Raw genomic sequence first — 9,374 nt, 5'->3', positions numbered from 1 at the left:
GGAGTTGATGGAAGACGGGCTGCCGACGCAGTCCACGGCCGTCTGTGCCATTTCAAATTCAAATGGCTGTTTTCAAATTCCAGTCTGGTTCTTGTTAGCCCTCCGAGTGCTTATGGTGATTTACGGACCCTCGTTAAGTGCGGCCATAACTGGATGGGTCTGAAGTCATTACCAACAATTAAGAAGCCGCCATTGATTTCCGCTAACCAGAAAATGGGCAGTTGAAGGCACTTGAGATGGGTCCTCAAGGGGGGTCATCTCCCTCATCCCCAGGGACCCACACAGACCACTGTAGCGGGCCCACAGCGGACAGCGGTGTGGCAGGAAGGTGGGCAGAGGTAGGCTCAAGGCCAGAGGGATTCAGAGGAATTCAGGTGCACACCAGGAGTGACCTTGAGCACACCCTCGGCCGCCCCGTCCTCCCCTTCCCCACGAAGGCGAGTCCCGGCTCCACCGGCAGTTTTGGGTCACACGCAGTAATGTGTGTGCCTGGAACGTGGCAGTCACCTGATCAGCTGTGGCTCTTGCTATATTTAAACAGGTAATGGCTAGGAACTGGGCACTGGAAAGCAAGCTACAGACACAGGGCTGCAGCTCGACATTACAGGATGGAAATCACGTTACATTGTTATCAGTACACATCCAACCTGCCGCTGGATGAGGCAGCAGAGAGCCAGAGGAACGGGGCTCCTGCTCCTTGGACAAGGCAGCCCCGCTCGGCAGTCTGACAGGGAAGACAAAGCCCCACCGGCCTCCGTGCTGGGCCTTGGGGCCCAGCTCCAGGCTTAGTTAAACTGTTTTTATCTCCCATAAATCCTCGTAAGCTACTTTAAGGCTCATCAGACCCTTCAATTGCCATTTAAGTGTTTTCTCTGCGCTAACTGCTTCTTGTTAAATAGTTTGACGTTTATGCGTCTAGACTTTGGCTGTTTTGATATTGATTTGGTCCAGAATCGTAATGGAGCAGAGAGGCAGCTCTTGTTTCGCTGTCGTTGGCAGCGGCCATATATCTCGGTTAAGTGGATTACGTTTGTGTTTCTCCATGTTGGAACCCAAAGCAAAATGCACGCAGGGTTTGGGAGGGGTCACAGCCTCCCAAATGGCTCCCCAACTCTTCGGAACAGGGGAGACGGTTCAGCACAGGGACTGGACGTGCAACTCCGGGCGAGGTCTCCTGGCGGGTCCTGGCCCGCTGTCGCTGGGGGTCACAGGTACCAGAGTCTCAAGTGGGATGATGTGGGCATTCCAAGGGAGGGTGACATTACCTCAGCTTGTTTGCAGCTTCCTGGGCTTGCCGAGCCCTGTCCTACCTCCCCACCTTTGTCTATGCTATTCCCTCGGACATGAGCACCTTTCTTTCTTCCAGCTTGTAAACTCCTATTCATCCCTCAAGACCCCAAGCAGATGCTCCCTTCTCAGCAGGTCCTCTTCGACTTTCCAGTCATGCCTGTGGTCATGTGGCCACCCTTCAGCCTCAGTATTGTTCTTCGAGGTCAGCCAGACCCTCCGTCACTGTGGGTAAGAAGGGGTGTGACCTGCCCAGGCCAGTCAGCAAGTTTGAGGGGCAGCTGGGCTCTCAGGCTCCTGGCCTGACCCCTCTCTCACCATGTTCTCTGCACACCTGCCCCAGCTTACCCCAGGTGTGGCTATTCTCATGATCCAAGCAGCTGCTGCAGACACCACCCAGCGAGCTTGTGGCCAGAGAGTGAATCTCCGATCAATACCCAGGAACCACACGGAGCCACCGGCTGGCGGCCAGGGTGAGTTATGCCTGCAGGAGGTAAGGGAAGCCCCTTCCTCTCTCCCTCCTTCCTCTCTCCCCACTCATGCCCTTCATCCTCTGGCATCTCTTTCAAAACAATTTAAAAACACAGAAAAGTGCCAAGGGAAAAAAAAAAAAACCACCCACATTCCCAGCTCCCAGAATCCACAAATATTCACCTCTCATCATTTCTATTTAGATTTATGGCCGTAAAGGAAATCAAAGCCACAGATGCATTTTGCCTGTCTCCTGCCCATTCCGCTCCCCTCCTGCCCCTCCTCTAGTGAAGCCATACAGTTCTGGGCCATGGTTTCTCCTGGGGTTCACCTTCTCTTCTACATAGATGGCCATGTGGAAACAACGGATGGCACAACGCTGCCTGTTTAAAAATGTATGTAGACCGTTCCAACTTTGTTTCAACTGTGCTGCAGTATTTCATCATATGAGTATATGCTGCTGCGATGTGCTTAGTCGCTCCGTCATGTCCGACTGTTTGCACCCCTTTGGACGGTAGCCCCTTAGGGCTCCTCTGTACATGGGGTTCTCCAGGAAAGAGTACTGGAGTGGGTTGCCATGCTGTCCTCCAGTGGATCTTCCCCACCCAGGGATCGAACCCGGGTCTTCTGCATTGCAGGCAGATTCTCTACCACTGAGCCACCAGGGAAGCCCCTCATATGAGTACACCTGCATTTTACTCATCCATTCCACATGATGTGCATGTACGCTATTTCCAGTATTTTTTTTTTTTTGCCATGACCACCAAAGCTGCCCACAGCCAACCGTGTGTGCCTGCCAAGGGCATGTGCACAGCCTCTGAGGGCAGTTCCCGGAAGGAAAGAGGTGGCAGCGACCCTTCTCCCGCCCTTGGGTGCGCCAGCCTGACCAAGCCTGAACGTCTGCGTGTTCACGAGCTCATTGGACATTCAGGTTTCCTTCCCATTTGTTTACAGCTGTTGTCTGTTTCCACGAGGTTGTCTGCCTCACTGGCTGACAGGAGGGATGAATACACCCCAGGTATCAATCTTCCGTCGTATGCGTCGACCTCAGCTCTCCTCCGTTGCTTGATGTTTATCTTTGTTTCTGGGTCTTTCATCCTGCAGACCATTTAAACTTTGATGTAATCAAATCGATCACTCTTTCCTTTGTGAGTTATTATCTTTGTCTCCTGACTCAGAATTTTCCCTGAGATTCTGAGCTCATCTTATGCATTTTCTGCTAATAGTTTTGTTTTCCACGTTAAGCTTCTATTTCTGTTTAAATTATTTATTTATTGCCATGCTGGGTCTTTGCTGCTGCACCCAGGCTTCTCCCTGTAGTGGCCTCTCTTGTTGCAGAACTCTGGGGCTTGCGATTTCAGCAGTTGTGGCCCTCGGGCTTAGTTGCCCTGTGGCGTGTGGGATCTTCCTGGACCGGGGATAGAACCCACGTCCCCTGTATTGGCAGGCGGATTCTTAGCCACTGGACCACCAGGGAAGTCCCACTTTAAGATTTTAGGCTCATCTAGAAGTTTTATGGAAGGCATGGATCTAATTTTTGCTGAAACAACTTTATGTTTGTAGCATAAAGCTTGCTTTCTCATCATAATGGGTTTTTTAAACAATGTGTTGGACTGCACTTGCTAATTCGTCATGAGGTTTTGTGTGTGTGTGTGCACATCCGGCCCACGCTCACCTCTTCTTGTACAAACCGTCGGCAGATCTGGTGCCAGGGAGTATCCTCTCCTCAAGCGAGGCGGCAGCGTCCATTTTTCTTCTGAGAGTTTGAATGAGGTAGAAATTGCTCGTTGAAGGTGGGTAAAAACTCACCTTTGAAATAGCCGGAGCTTGCTCGGTTAGCTTCATGGTTGTAGGTGTTCTCGTGGACTCTAGCCTGCCAGTCAGGTCTGACTCTTGGCGACCCCACGGACTGCAGCCGCCAGGCTCCTCTGTCCATGGAATTTTGCAGGCAAGCATCCTGGAGCGGGTTGCCATGTCCTTCTCCAGGGGATCCTCCCAACCCAGGGGTCGAACCCAGGTCTCCTGCACTGCAGGCAGACGCTTTACTGTCTGAGCCACCAGGGAAGCCCAGGGAAGGTTTTCTATTTCTTCTTAAGTAAAATTTGATAACATGGTTTTCTGGGGGGAAAAAAAATCTATTCCTTCTAATTTTTCAAAATATTTGCATAAAGTTGTTTATAACCATTTCTGAGCAATTTACAACACTCTATCTGCTTGTGGCCATGTCTTCTGCTTTCTATATGATTTACTTTTGCCCTGGGCTTCCCTGGTGGCTCAGATGGTAAAGAATCCACCTGCAACGTGGGAGACCTGGGTTTAATCCCTGGGTCAGAAAGATCCCCTGGAAAAGGGAAAGGCAACCTACTTCAATATTCTTGCCTGGAAAATCCCATGGACAGAGGAGCCTGGTGGGCTACAACCCATGGGGTTGCAAAGAGTTGGACATGACTGAGAGACTTTCACATTTTCTCTTAAGCAGTCTTGGTAAAGATTTGTTTGTTTAATATTTCAAAGAACCAAATTGTATATTTTGTTGGTATTTATACTACCCTAGGTTTTTTTTTTTTAATGTGCGTATTTATTTCCATGGCTGTGCAGGGTCTCAGCTGCAGCATGCGGGGTCTTCATTGCTTCAGGTGGGGCTTTGCTTGCAGCACACAGAATCTCTAGCTGTGGTCGCGGACTCAGGAGTTGCTGCTCAAGGGCTTAGTTGCTCTGAGACATGTGAGACTTTAATTCCCTGACCAGGGATTGAACCCGTGTCCCCTGCATTGCAAGGCAGGTTCTTAACCACTGGACCACCAGGGAAGCCCCTACCTTAGGTTTTTCACTGTTTTATTCTTGCTTGTTGAAGGCAGAGCAGGATGGTGATGGACATCCTGGGTCCTGGAGTAAATCTGGCTGCCGCGTCAGCCGTGTGGCATCAGGCCAGTTACCCACCTTGCAGGGCCTCATCTGTCAGGTGAAGAGAACAGCACCCACTCCCTGGGTTGTTGTGGAAAAGCTGACAGGGTAATGCACGTAACGAGCCACAAGCATTCTTTCAGCATCTAAAGCCGACTTGGCCAACCAAGACCGGAAGAGCATTTCCTTGGCCAGTACTGAACACTCAACAAGTCTATGCAGACAGCCTGCTTGAAGGTGAACAATTCAAAACATTTCACATGTCAGAAACCAGGCAACAGAGCCTACCTCAAGTCAACACCACTAAGAGCACCCAGCCGGTGCAGCGAGGCGAGACAAAGAAAGAAAAGAACGAGTTTGGGGAAAGAAGCCAAGTTGTCATTATTTTCATATGACATGATTGTTCTCTGCCAAAACCCAGATAATCTATAGACAACTTATCTGAATTACCAAGAGACTAGCAAGGTTTCTGAAAACCATATCAGTATATTTTAAAAAGATGTTACTTTAGGAGAAAAAGTTTTAAAATAAAATATGTTACTTTAGGGACTTCCCTGGTTGTCTAGTGGTTAAGGCTCCACACTTCCACTGCAGCGGGCAGGAGCTTGATCCCTGGTCAAGGAACAGAGATCCCATGGGCAGTATGGCCAAAAATAAAAAAAGGTAGAGGAGAGAGAGATGCAAGCCCTTCTCCTAAAAAAAAGTAAATAAAATAAAATATATTACTTTAGGCTAGCAACAAACATAAAATCTAATTTTTAAAATAGTCACAGCAATTATAGAACCCCTAGCAATAAATCTTTAAAACAATGATAGGAAGGAGCTCTGTGGAGAAAGTCATTAAACATTATTGACAGATATTTTAGGAGACCTAATAAATGGAGAAATACATCATATTCAGAGACACAAAGTCTCGTGAATTGCAAGATGTCAGTCCCCCCCAAGCCAACCAGATCTACAGATCCAGTACAATCCCAAACACGTATGTGTGTGTGTGTGTGTGTGTGCACGTGTGTCTTAATGAGCCAATTCTAAAGTGTTTATGGAACAATAAACAGCCACAAAAGTGAAGACCCTCCAGAATAATACCAAGGAGAAAAGCTTACCCTCCAGATGTTAGAAAATTTCATGAGGTTACAGTTACTCGAATCTTGGTCCCATAATTCCACTCCAAGGCACAGACCTCAGAGAACCGAACACACGTTACGTACAAAATGTTGTACATGAATGATCACAGCAACCTTATTTGTAAGAGCCAAAAAGTGGACCCAGTCCCAAAGCTCTCCCACGATGAATGAATGAACGATGGATGAGTGACATGGTTGGTCCGTATGGTGGAGTATTTGACCATCAAAAGGAGAAACACTGACTCAGGCCACAACTGGGCCGAACCTTGAAAACGTGTTGCTCAGCGAGAGAGGCCAGTCACAAAAGGCCACGCGGACTGTAAGGCTTCATTTATATGGCATGTATTGAAGAGGCAAACCCCGAGAGACAGGAAGTAGACTGGGGAGGCTGAGGGTGGAACAGGGAAGGCTGGGAGTGACTGCCAGTGGGGGTGGGGTTTCTTTGGGGGGGGTGGTTAAGGTGTCCTAAAATTGACTGCGATCATGGGTAGATTGTTGTTGTCGTTCAGACCCTAAGCTGTGTCCAGCTCTTTGATACCCCGTGCACTATAGCACACCAGGCTCCTCTGTCCTCCACTGTCTCCTGGAGTTTGCTCAAACTCATGTCCATTGAGTCAGAGATGCCATCCAGCCATCTCATCCTCTGTCACCCGCTTCTCCTTCCACCTTCAATCTTTCCCAGCATTGGGGTCTTTTCCAGTGAGTTGGCTCTTTGCATCAGGTGGCCAAAGTATTGGAGTTTCAGCTTCAGCATCAGTCCTTCCAGTGAATATTTAGGCCTGATTTCCTTTAGGATGGACTGGTTGGATCTCCTTGCAGTCCAGGGGACTCTTGAGAGTCTTCTCCAACACCACAGTTCAAAAGCATCAGTTCTTTGGCCCTCAGCCTTCTTTATGGTTCAACCCTCATATCCATGCATGACTACTGGAAAAACCATAGCCTTGACTAGATGGACCTTTGCGGCAAAGTAATGTCTCTGCTTTTTAATATGCTGTCTAGGCTTGTCATAGCTTTTCTTCCAAGGAGCCAGCATCTTTCAGTTTCATGGCTTCAGTCACCATCCGCAGCGATTTGGGAGCCCAAGGAAAAAAAAATCTTTCACTGCTTCCACTTTTTCCCCTTCTATTTGCCATGAAGTGATGGGACTGGATGCCATGATCTTCATTTTTTTGAATGTTGAGTTTTAAGCCAGCCTTTTCACTCTCTTCTTTCATCCTCATCAAGCACTTCTTTAGTTCCTTTTTGCTTTCTGCCATAAAGGTAGCATCATCTGCCTATCTTAAGGTTCTTGATATTTCTCCTGGCAATCTTGATTCCAGCCTGTGCTTCATCCAGCCTGGCATTTCACATGAGGTACTCTGTCTAGAATTTAAATAAGCAAGGTGACAATAAGCAGCCTTGATGTACTCCTTTCCCGCTTTTGAACCAGTCCATCGTTCCATGTCCATTTCTACGTTGCTTCTTAACCTGCATCCAGGTTTCCCAGGAGGCAGTTTAGGTGGTCTGGTATTCCCATTTCTTGAATAATTTTCCACAGTTTGTTGTGATTCATGCAGTCAAAGGCTTTAGCCTAGTCAATGAAGCAGAGGTAGATGTTTTTCTGGGATTCTCTTGCTTTCTCCATGATCCAACGGATGCTGGAGATTTGATGTCTAGTTCCTCTGATTACTCTGTGAATATCCTAAAAACCACTGGATTGCGCACATTTTTGTAGATGAATTTTATGATGCGTGAGTTTGAGCTGTACTTTTTGGGAAAGGGCTGCACCCAGTGCAGACCTAGGAAAATGGGCTGGAGCGGGCTCAGGAGGGCAGAGCTGTGCTGGCTTGTCCCCAGGCCCAGGCAGAGCAGTGTCTGAGGCACGCAGATGCGTGGTGAAGGTTGTTGACTGACTGTGCGTGTCTGGTGCGTGAACGGGTGATTGAGCAAGGCCCAAGCAGTTCAGCGTCTGCCCGGGTCAGCAGCTGGTGGGTGGTGGAAGGGCTGGGAGCTGAGTTCTGGCCATCCTGTCCTTCCCAGTCCGCCCCTCCTGACCCGTGGGAGGAGGGGAGGGCAGCGTGGGAGCTGGGGGTGCAGGGAAAGTCAGGAAGCAGGCTGCCGGCCCTGGGCTGGAAAGGTGGTGAGCGGGATCCGGGGTTTCCTGAACTCCCCCCTCTGTGCCAAGCTTGTCTGGGGCAGGTGGCGCTGGCTGGGAGGTACCAGTCAGTGCCTGGGAGGGACCCCGGGGGCAACGAGGATGGGGAGGGTACCAGCGGTCAGCACGATGACCCCAGCAGTGCCTGAGCAGGGCCAGACTTCAGGCTCGGGTCTGGGGGGACACTGGGAACTAGAAGCATGAATGCCGCCACGTGGAATGACCTGAGGGAGCACATGGCTGAACGCTTCCCGAGACGGCCGTGGGCCAGGTGGGGTGACCTCCCACCTGCGCTGTTGGAGGCAAACCGGGGCCCAGGGTTTACTGAACCCTGACTCTGCGTCCCCCGCCAGACACCAGAACACATGCACTCAGGGCTCAGTGGCTTTGGGAACAGGAATTCTGACTCTGCATCTCCACTAAGATGGTATTGGTAAGGTGAGAGTCTGGAGACCTGTGCTATTATAAAGTGCTGTCATGAAACCATTCTTCCCTCACTCCCAACCCACCAGGAGCCCCCTCAGCCAGGTCCCCTGATTTAGAAAACCTCAAGGCTGGAGAAGGAAATGGTAACCCTCTCCAGTGTTCTTGCCTGGGAAGCGTCCAGGGATGGAGGAGCCTGGCAGGCTGCAGTCCATGGGGTTCCAGGACTGAGCACGCGTGCGTGAAGGTGGAGGGACATGAGTTGGTAGCAATAAACTGGTAGAACTAAATAAAAGAAAAAACCTCAGGGTAAAGGTCCAGGGTGGTCTCTGGTTTCCTCTGCGGCGGGTGGGAGGGAGGGGCATTCAGGAAGGCCCGCGGACGCGGGCAGGCGGTTGAGGTCTGTGCAGCACTTACCCTCCCCTGAAGACTGGCTATTTCTGGCAGGTGCCAGGAAAGGCGTGGGGAGCCCTGCAGCATGGTGGGCTGGCCCTTGGGGGGCCCGGGTGGATCTTGTGGTCCCTGTGTCTGGCTTTCCCTCCGTGTTGGGTTCATCCCACCCTGACCCCTGCCCAGGGCTTCCTCCGCCTGCCAGGCTCTGTCTGGAGTGTGAGCAGAGTGTGTTCATGAGCCATTGCCTGGCCAGGCTGGCTTGCTGAGATCCTGCCATGATTCCTGCATGCGTGTGCAGGGGGCTCGGGGTGTGGCTGAGGTTGGGTTTGGCCCTGGAATGTCTAATCAAGTCAGGGGTGGCACCTGCCGAGCTCACCCTAGCCAACGCACCAGGACACCCCAGTTGGAGGAGTAGCTGCGGGGCGGCTCTCCCGGCCTCTGCAGGTGGGATTCCTCGCCACATTAGAACCCCCTCGGGACAGCTTCCCTGGTGGCCCCAATGGTAAAGAATCCGCCTGCAGTGCAGGAGACCTGGGTTTGACCCCTGGGTCGGGAAGATCCCTGGAGGAGGGCACAGCAACCCACTCCAGTATTCTTACCTGGAGAATCCCATGGACAGAGGAGCCTGGTGGGCT

General features: G+C 50.8%; 1 non-coding gene across 1 annotated transcript; it reads right to left on the bottom strand.

The window, feature by feature from the left end:
• Nucleotides 1–2,355: 2,355 nt before the first annotated feature.
• On the bottom strand, nt 2,356–2,426 carry TRNAC-GCA. Its single transcript has one exon. It is a non-coding gene; the product is annotated as a tRNA-Cys (tRNA).
• Nucleotides 2,427–9,374: the final 6,948 nt, after the last annotated feature.

Source organism: Bos indicus x Bos taurus, chromosome 6 (genome assembly GCF_003369695.1).
Source record: "Bos indicus x Bos taurus breed Angus x Brahman F1 hybrid chromosome 6, Bos_hybrid_MaternalHap_v2.0, whole genome shotgun sequence".
Lineage (NCBI taxonomy): Eukaryota > Metazoa > Chordata > Mammalia > Artiodactyla > Bovidae > Bos > Bos indicus x Bos taurus.
Note: the sequence above shows the minus strand (reverse complement) of the source record. Positions and strands in the feature narration are given on the sequence as shown.